The sequence below is a fragment of the Aegilops tauschii genome, chromosome 7 (assembly GCF_002575655.3).
Source record: "Aegilops tauschii subsp. strangulata cultivar AL8/78 chromosome 7, Aet v6.0, whole genome shotgun sequence".
Classification (NCBI taxonomy): domain Eukaryota; kingdom Viridiplantae; phylum Streptophyta; class Magnoliopsida; order Poales; family Poaceae; genus Aegilops; species Aegilops tauschii.
The window spans coordinates 310,334,195-310,345,532 of NC_053041.3; the positions used below are offsets into that span (position 1 = coordinate 310,334,195).

General features: G+C 43.1%; 1 non-coding gene across 1 annotated transcript; it reads right to left on the reverse strand.

Moving 5' to 3' along the window:
• Positions 1–8,305: 8,305 nt before the first annotated feature.
• Positions 8,306–8,378, reverse strand: TRNAK-UUU (transfer RNA lysine (anticodon UUU)). The gene has a single exon. It is a non-coding gene; the product is annotated as a tRNA-Lys (tRNA).
• Between the last annotated feature and the right edge of the window lie 2,960 nt (positions 8,379–11,338).

Sequence of the window (11,338 nt, forward strand, 5' to 3'; positions counted from 1 at the left end):
AATACATCCCGACAAGGTCAGATGCAGTTCAAGACAATGGTGAGCAAGGCAGCGGAGACAGTCCCAAGGTTGCAGCAAGGAAGAAGGTGGTGCAGCGCCCAGTGTACTTCATTAGCTCCCTATTGCAGGGGGCTAGGTCAAGGTACTCTGCCGTGCAAAAGTTGATTTTTGGTCTCATCATGGCCTCAAGGAAACTACGCCACTACTTCCAAGCTCACGAGATCACGGTTGTCACCTTCTTTCCTTTGCGACGCATACTTAGAAACCCTGAGGCCACCGGCAGGATAGTGGAGTGGGCCTTGGAGTAATCCAGTTTTGGTCTGAAGTTTGAGAGCACATCAACTATTCAGAGCAGAGCACTGGCAGAAGTTATTGCAGAATGGACGCCAACCCCTGATGAAGAAGTGTTGGTGACAGTTATCCCCGGCAAGGAGGCGCCCCAAGAATGGATTATGTATTTCGATGGCGCCTTCTCCCAAAAAGGTGCAGGGGCTGGCGTACTTCTCACTGTTCCCACTAGGAACACCTTAAGTACGTCGTCCAAATGCATTTCCCCGGGAGAAGGCTACCAACAATACTGTAGAGTACGAGGGGATCCTTGCCGGGCTTAGGATTGCGACAGAACTGGTAATTAAGACGCTGATCATCCGAGGACACTCGCAACTTGTGGTGAGACAAGTAAACAAGGATTACCAAAGCCCATTAATAGAGGCATACGTTGAGGAAGTGAAAAAGTTGGAGGAGCGCTTTGAGGGATTGCAAACAGAGCACGTACCCCGTGCAGAAAACAACATTGCTGATCATCTGTCAAAGTGCACTGCGCAAAAAATCCAGTGGAACCAGGGACCTTTGTTCTCCATCTGACTCAGCTCTCCATATCCCCGGCAACAATGGTCAGAAAGAGGAGGAAACTGGACCCCGACAAGCCTCTCCCGACAGAGCCTCCCAAGGCCCCCGGGAGGGAGCTTGACAGGAACAATTCCCCTTCGATTGCTAAGTTGCACCCTCCCGCCAGACCACCGGTCCCTCCGGTCGAGGGATGCGCTCCCACGAATGAGGAGGTGCCGCTAGTCCTTGTTTCCGAGCCTTAGGCTCCAACTTGGGTGCGACACATAGTCCATTTCATCCAAACTAGAGAACTTCTCGAAGAGCAAGAAGAAGCTAAAAGAGTAGCCCGGAGAGCCAGTATGTATCAGTTCGTTGACGACACGCTGTACAGAGGAAGGCCCAATGGTGTGAAATTGAAGTGCATTTGGCAGGAAGAAGGAAAGGAATTGCTGGCAGAGATACACAAGGGCATGTGCGGCTCCCACATTGGATCAAGGGCCTTGGTTGGGAAAGCTCACAACAGGTTTGTCCTTGAAGTAAGAACACTGAGAATAGCTTAGCTTTCCAGTCGAAAGAAAGCATAATTGATAATTGATTCTTACATCTCTTGAAGCATAACTGTGTTGTTCGGTTGTTGGGCTCTTAATAGATAGTTTTTTTATTCTTGAAGTAAGAGCACTAATAATAGCTTAGCTTTCCGGTCGAAAGAAAGCATAGAGAACCATCAAACAAATACTGGATGGAGAATGCACTCTTCGTTGCCCAAAGGAAGACGGAGGGAAATGGCCTTTTCTCAGGATGGATTTATGGATTCAACTCATCTAGATGATGATCTGTACCTAGTAACCTATAAAAACAAATTGAGTGATGATTTGTTTAAGGAAATGGAGGAGACAACAAAGCAGCCAGCTAATACAACAGTTCAGCTCTCAGCTGCTATTGCTGCTTATGCCAGGATAGTGGTATACCCTTTTATTAAAAGGGATGATTGCTATTATACGGACAAAGACTCTATTGTTGTTCCGAACGAACTTCCAGAAGAAATGGTATCACCTAGCAAAATAGGAAAGTTAAGAAGGAGCACTATGTAAAAGAGGGAATCTTTTTGGCTCCCAAGTCATACTCCATACATGTATTACATGAAGATAATAAAGAAATAATCATGAAGCGTAAAGGACCAGTTAGAAAGGTAATAACTAAAGATTCTTACATAAACCATCTAGCAGACCCAACATTAAAAGAACAATTTTCATGTTCAGCTGACTTTCATCGTGATTTTATAAATTTATGTGTAGAGAAAAAAATCAATACGTACGTAGTTGGGACAGGAAATAGTACGAAGCGAGAATTAGTATACGATGAGGATAGAACGTGGATAGGAACTAAACCTCCTCATATAGGAGACGATTCTATTGATAGTATCCATCCTACTGCCCATAAAGTCATAATCGGCATATTAGGCAAAATGAATAATCTAACGAAAAAAATGCAATCTAAAGGATTATAAATCTGATGATGATAAGAAGATCAAAGATTATACGAAGAGAGAATCTCATCAGACAAAGAAGAAGAAAGCAGATAAGAAGAAGCCAGTGAATAAGAAGAAGAAGCGGTAAGAGCAGTTAGGATGGATGGCGGGCGAAGTACGAGAGAAAATGATGATGTTAGTGAAACAGGTCATAATACTCCCTATGTCTTGACTACATGGAGAGTGAGAAAAGACCATCTTCTAGTTACTGTGCCTGTGGTGCTTTCTGTAGGGATGACTTATGGCATGCGGGAATGTCAAGTAAGTACGGTTTTCGATAGCTAATACGAGTTGGGATGACCAGCAACGTCAAGAGGGGTCAAGAAAAACTAGCTCTATAAGCTCTTTAAAACGAGCTAGAACCGCATTAATCGAATTCAAGGTAATAAATCCCACTGATAAGAAATACATAGGCCGTACGCCCACTTACCACTTAAATGACGGACTTCTCTGATACCGAGACCAAACCTAGCTTGAGAGAGATCACAGGCATGTGGTGAACCATACCGAGTGAATGAGTACTGAAATGAACCATATCGAGCTCTTAGCGGAGTTGTGTGCCTACTATCTACTAAGTTGTGTGCTAGGGATGGAAAGAAAGCAAGAAGCATGCCAGCCAGCTTTCACTTTCTTACCGGGCGAAGGCAGTGAATGGTTAGCTATTCATATGGTTTACTTTACTTCGATACTGGCATTTCTCACCTGTCATGTCTGAGTGAAAAAACCATATTTGTTAGTGTCGGATTACGGGTTCTGGCAAAACCCTTAAGGTTCGAACTCTGGGGTGTGCACAAAGATCTCTCCCTCACCCTAGCTCGCTCGCTCACCTCGATCTCAAAGCTCAGCATGTCGAACCCGAAGAACAAGGGACACGAGATTTTATACTGGTTCGGGCCACCGATGTGGTGTAATACCCTACTCCAGTGTGGTGTGGTGGATTTCCTTGTAGGCTGAGGATGAACAAGTACAAGGGAAGAGCAGCCTCTTGAGGGGAGGTGTTCTTGTGCTCGGTGAGCTTGTGCATGTGAGGGTGATCCGAATCATTCGTCGTCCTCCTATGGTGGTGGCTAGTCCTATTTATAGAGGCCCTGGTCCTCTTTCCAAATGTTACGCGGGAAGGAATCCCACAACGGCCAATTTGAAGGGGAACAGCCAGTACAAGCTATCCTGACAAAAGGTGGTCTTCGCCTGCCAAACGGTCTGGTGGTGATGCCGTCGTGGGCTCCACGATGACCTCCGTCCTGCCGTCCTGCTGGTCTTGGTCTTGTTGCACCGATATGGAAACCTTTGCCTGAGGCCTCGGGACTCCTCGCCTGCGCTTGCTCCTTTAGCACCAAAGAGGAAACGGGTACTCTGCGCCCACTGGCGCCCGCCTGGCGCCAGCCTGACCTTGGTTGTCATGGCTCACGTCATGGGAACCTCATAAGGTGACCCTTGCCTTGATCTCTCCGCTCCTCGTGAACCAGCCTAGGGAGGCTGCCCCTGAGGAGGTCTTGTGTCATTCGCCTTGCGAGGCTTGGCCCCTCGCGAGGGTCCTGAGTGTTTGCTGGTGAAGGTGGGTCGTACAGGGCCACTGGTGGAGCCATGCCATGGGCCATAGGCAGGCAAGTCTGGGGACTCCCGTTCCCAGAACACCGACAGTTAGTATATATCAAGGCCGAGAGGACACGTTCCTCTCATGTCGAGATTAGTATTCGGGACCCTTAGTATTATTAACTGGTTACTATACGTACATGCAGTGAGATAATCAATCTATGCTCTCATTCACATTTCATTATAGCACTGACGACTCCAGCCCTATCTATCCCTAGAAGCAAATGGACCCCAGAAGCAAATGGAGCAAGTCCGATGGAACACTCGGATTGGAAAAGATAATTATACTTATAGGCATGGATGAAAAAAAGCTTAGAAACTAGTTCAAATCGAACTCAAAAGCAACTAGGCAATCCAACTTCCATTGAAGCAGCTTCCCTGGAACTAGCTGACATTGTATCGGTTGGTGCCATTTCTTCCCTTGGATCCAGGGGAATAGATTAAGATTAGGCGGTAAGCAAAGGAACTACAGGGCTTAGGGCTGCGGGTAAGCGCAACTTCAATAGGTCGAGGGGAGGAAGAGAAGAAAAAGCAGCTATTTCACCTGGTGTCGTAATAACCACTGTTTTCGGGTTTGAAAGCATAAGCGCAGCAGAGTAATTCCTTCATTTAAGAAGAAGCCAACGTAAAGAAGAGGAAACAAGGCGTTTAAGGGACACCGACTCCCATTATTTTCTCCAGACATGCTTTGGCTAAATCGACGGAGGCTTAGCTTATTATGTTTCGGGCGTTTAGCTAGCTTAGAGAATAAATAAATCCATCTCTAAAGGGGGAGCGGTACGACTATTTTAGGTTAGAGGAAGGTTGAAGGGAGAATAGCTAAAATAGCTAGTCGGGTAGGCAAGTGCGGGTGGCTGTGGTCAAAGTGAATATGTCTTGTTTCGGTTAGCGGTTTCGGCTCTCCGGCACCGAAGTAAACTCTTTCTATTGCGGGGCCTATGGAGTTTGGGGATGAGTGCTGACACTTTACTGTGCAACATTCCTGTTTCTTTCATTCCCCTTACTAGATCAAAGAGGGCATATGTGGGGTTTGAAGATGACTGGACCTTACCACCTTATTCTAATAGCCCGCATCAATGCCTCAGCCCAGAACATAGGAGCCCCCTGCGTTCAAGATCTCATATCAATTTTCAACTGCTTGGAAATAATTGGGGCGCAGCAGGAATAAATGGAATTCTCAATAAAAGTGTAAACAGGTCTTCCCCACTGCTGCATAGAATCTGAGCTGGGTGGAATTGAAGTTCAGTTTCGATCAAGACACCCCTGCCTACTTACCTTAAAAAATGACTAATGATCAACCGATCACAGAGGTCCTTTTCCAGCAATTTCAAATCAGAAACCCCCGACTCCCATAAAGAATGCTTGCAGATCTATCTTTTTATTACGATGACGATATGCACCTCATTACTGTCTCATTTTTTTGGATTCGACTAAGAAAGTTCTTTTTTTTGGATTCGACATAACAAGAACAGAATCACACTCTGTAGGATTTGAACCTACAACATTGGGTTTTGGAGACATACGTTCTACCGAACTGAACTAAGAGCGCTTTTCGGGAGATAAAGCGGTAAAGAAAAGGATGATTTTTGTACCGCATGCATATAGAAAAATGAAACTCTGAATTTTGTCCAATTTGAATCAATCTCAATTGATCGCTCGTTACTGCCCATAGGAGAAGTAATAGGTAGGGATGATAGGATTTGAACCCCTGCCTTGTTTTCCACATCATAATTTATTCCTCCATCTATATACAACTTTCTTGTCATTTGTTCTTTTTGGTTTCATATAATAAATGGTATACATCTGAAACCCAACCAAACGTATAAAGAATGAATATTTATCGGTCATGCTTAGGAAGAAAGAACGGGTCATCTTTTTTATTTCTATTCCACCCTCATGTACCCTTCTTTGCATTTTTTCTAAAGCCTGTTCAACCTCATATCACCTAGAACAAGTCATGGAATTCTTCAATGAAAGAAAGTCTCATGGAAACGTTTTCAACGAAATAAGAACCATACAAAATAGATTTCTTGATCTTTTGATTTACGAAAACGGATTTTTTCACAGTTTTTTCTTTTATCCTAAAGATATGCAGAATGAGTGTATTATGAAATGTTCGTTGTCTAGCTTTGCATACATCGCTACTTAATCATTTAGCGGTTATCGATGAAATTACTTGACCATAGAGAAAATATTATGGTTGCTTTTGTTTATGTCCAGTTGGAAAATTTGATCTTCTAAATTCATATGTTTATCCTAAAGTACATAACTTGTGCTCCTCCCTAGTTCTTGCAAAGCCACCTAATCAAGCCTCACCTCACTTGTAGTTATAACATGTTCAGCTGAAAGCAAACTCAAAATAACATTGGTTTACTATTAGTAACACATATACTTTTTTACCTGAGCTCTTTCTTTATTATTCATTGAGCAGTTCAAATGCTTTGATTGCTTATCAGATAAGAGTTAAAAAAAATATTCTTCATTCATTTATTTTGTTAATTCAAAATTGCATTCAAATCCATTCTTTCTCATAACTTGAGAACATGTATAGCGTAGAACAGAAAAGAAGGCAGATTTGATGAGTTGCAGGGTCGAACCCACTTCCACTGATTTCTTGCGGGAATGTTCTATAAGGAAGAAGAATCAGAGATGTGACCTGGTAACCTTGATTTCTTTCAGAACGTCATTACGAGAGTAACAAAGAAAGAATAACGTAGATAGGAAGGAGCAAGCCGAGCCCCAAGGATAATGAACTGGTATGCCAGGTGCTTACTTGAGCAAGAAGCCAAGTCATCGATAATCAAAGAAAGGTGTGAGTGAACGAGCCCAACTTTTCGATTCAAATATGACTCCTTTCCACTTTCAACAAATAGAGAAATCTCCGCTAGGCTAGCAGTGGGTAGCCAACGTACTGCCCCATTCGTTCCATGACATCCAATCAGTTCCCCTTGCATTCCAATCCAATCTCCCAATCAGTGAGAAATAGACGGTCGGATGAGATCTCGAACGTTGTCCCTACCTACTAAGGAATCAAAAGTGTACGTAGAAAACGAGAGTGTTGGAAATGCATCGAGGAGAACTTACCTTGTGAGTCACTACTCCGGCACTTGGCAGGAATACTACTAGCGAGGCTTATAGGCGGCTAGTTCTTAAAGAAATCTGTCAGCTATAACCTAGCCTATTGAATCTGGTATGCCCGAAGCACGAAACTAGATAGGCAGCCCTACCTGCGACTAGAAAAGTATTGTATTTCTTTCTTCCAGTAAATCTTCCACTCAGTCCTTCCATTATGGAATATCATTTGGAGTGTATTTTTCCTCTCAAAAAAGGCTTCACCCTCACTTCACTGAACTTATTGGAAATGCCTAGGACAGAGTTCATTCACTTCATAGTTGATCCAAATTTCTATCCCTGATTGACTCAATCAGGAAGAGGAAGACTTGATAAAAGATGAAAAGAAAGGATTGATTACCTTTTTAAGTCAAGAAAAGAAAGGAAATGGATATTTATGAGTTTATGTAGATGAAGTTTCAGATTCTTGGATGAGCGGAACATCTTTGAGACAAATCATCTCTACCCGGGTACATAGCTTCATCCAAACCATGCATCCACGAATTGTTGACTCGCTCTAGAAAAGAGCTTCATAGTTGCAAGCTCTGAACCGATGATCGATATGGTTTCCTAGGATGAGAACTATGGTTTACTACTCGACAATAAGAAAGTTGTTTTTATCTTTTTTTCACTTTTTGAGGTGTTTTGCCTAGTCTGAATTTCCCCTTCTTCTATTTGATCAAGATGGATAGCAAAAAAGCATGAATAGGCCTACTGGGCTGGAAGGAGAGAAGGACTGAACGAGAAAAGGAAATACCTCTTTGTTTACCTTGGAATGAATTGCCCAACTACTTAGGCAACGAAACGAAACGAAACGTTCATCTACGATCTTTCTTAAAAAAAGATAGGACTGTATGGCAGTTCTCGTTAGTAGATTCGCAGAACAGAAGAAGAAGTTCACTCTGACTTGCGCACTACAAAAAGGCAGTCAACGACTTCGGACGTACTCCGTCTTTCGAGCATCTGTTTAGCTTCAAAAGATAAGGCACTAGTGCAACGAACGCTGCTTTGGTGCGTCCCACCCCAACTAACTAGTGCTTGACTTGACTTTCCCCCACGCCCTATCCAATGAATAAGGAGAAGGTCGGCCAATCAATGACCGAGCCAGTCTGATCTCCTTTATAATTACCTCAAACAACGAGTGAAGTCGAGATGTTGATGAGAAAGGGGCTTTTCTCAAGGCCAAAGAGTGCTCTTTGAAGGCTACTATGCATCCTTACGAATACAAGAGTGGTTTTTTTGTTTTGGGTATAGCAGAACTTGAACCTACGACAATTAGGTAAAAAGCCCAATGCTCTACCAACTAAGCTATACACCCAATTTTACAAGAAGGCTTGGTGCATAAAAGAAAAGACGGCAGCCTGGCCCCTTTTCTTCTGATCATATCACAAGGGGGCGGCTTTGTATGGTATAGTATTTTGGAGCAAGTTTGGGAGTCCTTTCCATGCCTTGAGGGTTCTATCTAAAAAAGAAGGTCAACGGGGGAGACTACTTTGAAGTCCGGGCTTAACAAACTACTTCTCCTGCTACCAAAACAGAGAAATAGGGAAATAAGATGGATTCATCTAATAAAATACCCAATGCATGTAGTTAAAGAATTGTTGGATGAGTTATCTTGTGCTGTTTGGTTTACTAAGCTGGATCTGAGAGCTGATTACCATCAGATAAGATTACATGAAGCAAATGAATACAAAACGACATTCAAGACCCACGTCACTATGAATTTTAGGCTATTTGGGCTTAGAAATGCACCACCCACCCTCCAGAGTGCTATGAACACAATTCTGGCTGAGCTGACTAGGGTTTGTGTACTTGTTTCTATTGATGACATCTTAATTTACAGCAAATCCTTGCAAGGTCATGTCACCCATTTGTAGCAAGTATTTGACCTTCTGAAGCAGAATCAACTATATGTGAAGTTGAATAAATGTTCACTTGATCAACCACAAATAGAATACCTGGGTCATGTCATTAGTGGGCAAGGGGTGGCTACAGACTAAAAGAAGATCCTCACAGTGAAAGAGTGGCCTACTTCCAAGTCAAGCACATTAGAGTTTGGGCTTAGCAGGACAGGCGTTTCATTCACAGGAGCTTAGCTCATTTGACTGCTCAAAGACTTAAAACACCAATGCAGCACAAAGCTTTCTTTTCCTCAACCTCATGGGATTACAATATACCATCCAATAAAAGGCTCAGAGAAAAGGGCAGCTGATGCACCACTATCTAGATTACATGAGCCAGATGAACTCAATGCAATTACTTTCTGTCAACCACAATGGCTCACTGATATTGTTGCAAGGTACAACAAAGACACATTCACCCAGAATTTACTATCTGAATTGGCAGTCCTAAGCACTCACAAGAATAGCAAATATTCATTGCATAATGGGGTCATTCGATATAGAGGAAGAGTATGGGTTGGTGCATACTTCTAAATGAAAAAAACATGTTGCAAGCACTTCATGCTAGTGGTATTGGTGCCCACTCTGGCATTACTGCTACTTATCACCGCATCAAGGCACCATTTGCTTGGACAGGAATCTTTCAATCAGTGGAATCTTTTGTGATCAAGTGTCAAATCTGTCAGCAAGCTAAGGTAGAACATTACAAACTCTCTGGCCCCTTTGATCCTCTACCCATACCTGATGAAGCATGGTCCATTATCAGCATTGACTTCATCACTGGATTACCAAAGTCACATTACTATGATTCAATTCAGGTGGTGCATGAGACAACCCAAACAAACAGAAATAGAATTAATACCCAAAAACACAAGCTGTGGGCCGTAAAGTGGAAACGGTTGCAGGCCAAAGCTGTCCCCCTTTGCCACTAAGACTTGAATCTTTAACCATCAGAATACCCGGTACTCTCTCTGCCAAACAGGCAAGATAGTCTTATCTTGAACTCTGTCCCTTCTCTAATGATTGACAGGTTTAGTGCCTGGTAGTAAGGGTATTTTGTGGTCTATTGTCCTCCTAGGAGGTCACTCTATAGGCTCAGCAAACAATTCACTGAAGCCATTCAAGACCGGTTGCAGGGTAGACAGACCATTGACTTGACATGACCGTAATACATACAGAATAGGAAGGATAAGCTATAAGATAGAGATCCGGATTGTTGTGCTCCGGAATAAAGAAGAATACCATCTTTTCTAATCAAATACGAATACCATCTTATTGATTTAGTCAGCTTGCATCAACACATAAGATGTGATAGTAGTGGAAATAAACTCTTCTTTGATCACTTGAAACATAGTAGAAACCATCCGAGACAAAATGAAATGTTGTTCAAAAGAAGAACCTACCTGGCCCAACCACTACACCATTTTGCCTAATGTGTGACTACCCATATCAGTTACAACATCTTCTGTTTCCAAGTTTTCAGTGCATTTTTCTTATAGTATACAAAATAGGATTCTGGATTGCTCTTCATTTCGTTCAATTTATCCCCTTGCTTTTCAACGTATATATATTAACCCGCCTTGTTTACCTATTTCTTCTACAATTCACATGACTCACTGGTGACAAACGGTTTTTAACCCCTTTCCGCGACGACATTTGGAACCATCGCGAAGTGAGTGTGTGCGATAGGGGGTCCTTCCCACATGACCCAAAAACCGTCGGGGATATGGAGCAGTGATCCAGAGGCCTTCCAAAATGTAATCGTGTGCGATGCAGCACACACTAAATTCTTTCGCACGTGTGGTATCGGTGATTAAGCATTTTCAGTGACGCAGTGAAACCATACGGTCTGTTGTAACGAACCGTTTGGGAAACAGTATGTAAGGCACATGGGCCAGCATATGAACTGTGTGCGATTTGTGCCCTATCGCACACGAGTTTTCTGCGTAACCCGTCTGCCATGCTAGACTCCATCACACACGTTTTCCAACAATTACCGTCTGCGATAATGTTCTATCACAAACGGTTCAGGAGCCCCTTCGCACACATACAAGTGCTGCAGACCGTTTGTGATTTATTAGGTATCACTAATGGTTGCCACAAGAGTGACGTGTACTTTTCATTTGGGATCACACACGTTTCCTGAAAAAAATACGACTGGGATTGTATTTTGCATTGGACATGGTTTACTCCCAGTTCTCATGTGCGATAACACGGTATCACAAAAGGTTCCGGAGAACCTACGCACATGTAGTAGCGCTGCATATCGTTTGCTATCTGATGTGTATCACCGACGGTTCCGCTATGATTGGCGTATGCTTTCCGATGTGCATCGCACACACTCATTTAGTTGAACCGTGTGCGGAGCAATTGCCAG